This window comes from Mus caroli, chromosome 6 (assembly GCF_900094665.2).
Source record: "Mus caroli chromosome 6, CAROLI_EIJ_v1.1, whole genome shotgun sequence".
Classification (NCBI taxonomy): Eukaryota; Metazoa; Chordata; class Mammalia; order Rodentia; family Muridae; genus Mus; species Mus caroli.
The window spans coordinates 25921111-25923450 of NC_034575.1; positions in this window are offsets into that span (position 1 = coordinate 25921111).

The window sequence follows — 2340 nt, forward strand, 5'->3', positions numbered from 1 at the left end:
TCCCTACCAAATAGAGATGCTTAGCTTAACTACAGACTGGTAATGGCTGCTCTCTGGAGACCCAGCTCTCCGCTCTATGCTGGCTCAGAAACCATTCGGATAGTCAGTTAAGAAAGGTCCTGTGCAGGGAGAGAGTTCAGAGAAGCAGGCTCTGTGAACACGCTGCTCTGACCCCCTCCCGCAGCTTCATAAGATATTCTCTATTGCACAACCGTAACCTTGAAAGAAACTGGCCTTCCCTGCCAGCAGCAACTCTGTATCCACCTGTCCCTACAGGTAGTAAAAGATTAGATGCTCAGAGCCACAGTGTTGACACAACACTTTTGGGCTCCACAGTGCTTCCTCTTAGCTCCCACCCGAACCAGCCTCCGAGGTCTAAGTTCATGTCTTTCCGAGGGGAGGCAGTGTACTTCAAATCAGCAGAACGGGGAGTGGAAACTGCAGGTACAACAGTAAATGGGACGCTCGTGGTGTCTGCATGAGAGGGGGACTCAGGACTGTGTGTGCCCCCACACCCCACGTGAGCACAGAGATCTCAACCTTGTTAAGTTGGAGTGTGAGGAAAGGAGGCCCATTTAATTCTGTGCATACCACTCCCTGCAAGGGCTGCGGTCCAGCTATGTGGGCTTCTCTTTTCAGAATTAACTGTCATTTGTGTGGTATCCTACCACCTTGTCTGTCTGCCATAAATACCCTTCTTTGGTCTCCTCCCCTGGGCTGTGTGAGCCACAGCAGAAGCAGCTTGGTCCTCTCATAGCCGGGTAGCCACTGTCACCCTCAGGGGCACCTGAGCCGGGCTGGCTTTAGATATCATCATGTGCTTTCACAGTCTTTGTTTATTCCCCTTGACAAGGGACAGTCATAGGAACAGGAAGTGGCAGGCAGTGGCTTAGGGTGGGGCCCTCCAAAGAGCCTGGAAACTTCCCAGGGGCGTATCCAGAGATTCCAGAGGCTTCTGAAATGGAGGCAACCTTTGTACTGCCTTCGTTTTGACCCTCTAATGCTGAACTCACCCCTCACTCTAGGGCAGTGGTCCTCAACCTGTAGCTCGAGACCCCTTTGTGGGAGGGGATTCAGTGAGCCTTTCACAGGGGTCTCCTAAGACCATCTGTATATCAGATATTTACATTATGATTCATAGCAGCAAAACTGCAGTTATTATGTAGCAATGAAAATAATGTTATGATTAGGGGGTCACCCCAACAGGAGGAGCTGTATTAAGGGGTCACAGGATTCATAAGGTTGGGCCACTACTCAAGGGCTTTCTCTACTAGCCCAAGAGTTGGTCTTTCTTTCTGCATGGAGCCCTCACCCCTAACTCCCCCATGACCACATATTCCTTTTCACCCCTTAGCTTTGTTGTCACAATCACCTCCTAGAGGCCCTTTCATCGCACATCTTCCTTTCTCTTAGCAGGTTTCTTACTGGACAGTGTTCTAGGGTCACTTCAGGGACTGTCACAGGCATGTGCTCAGTGCATGAAGGACAAGCGTGTCAGCCTGCCTTGGCCTCCAACCTTTAAGAACCCCAGGGAAGGGGTCTCTCACTGCGTCTTCCTCTCTCTGACTCTGTCCTCCATAACACCAGAGTGACAAATGGCAGAAGGGTCTCGCCAGAGATCCAAACACATAAGGCCAATTTCAGACCAGTGTCACAAATTATTGAAAATAACATTTTAACTTTGGTCCTGTGTTCTACTGTGGGGTAATATTCATTTCTCGTGAAATTAAGAATTCCTCCTTTGACCAGTATTACCTAGATGAAAGCCAAGTTGAATATTGGGTTGAATTTTTTTTTTTAAATTTATGAGCTGTCACCTGGATTCTATGTTCTTCAGCCTACCTGCTTGTGAAAATTCATGTCTAGCTCCATGTGTCCAAAGACATCTCCAGCTCTCTCCCTCTCTCCCCATCCCCCTGCAGGCCTGTGGTGAACACCACCCTGCCGTTAATAAGATCTGTTCAACTGTTTAATTACACAGCCTGTCCCAGCCAGCAGCCTCTCTAAGGCCTTTTCTGTGCCAAGCACACAGGCCGCCTACGCACATTCTCTTGCTTACTTCCTCCTTGCCCCGGTACACTTACCTCCTGTCTTGTTCAGTTCTCACCGACACAACTACAGTTCTCACATTCCATGTGTGCAGGCACTTTACCCAAAGCCCCAGGGCTCTTTACTTCCCTCAATCTCTACAACGAAGGAAAGTGTGGTCTAAACACTCAAGACTCAATCTCAATGTCGACACCTTGTGACTCTGCGGGGTTCTATCACTTGTCAGTGTAAGACGAGAGAGAGAGAGAGAGAGAGAGAGAGAGAGAGAGAGAGAGAGAGAGAGAGAGAGAG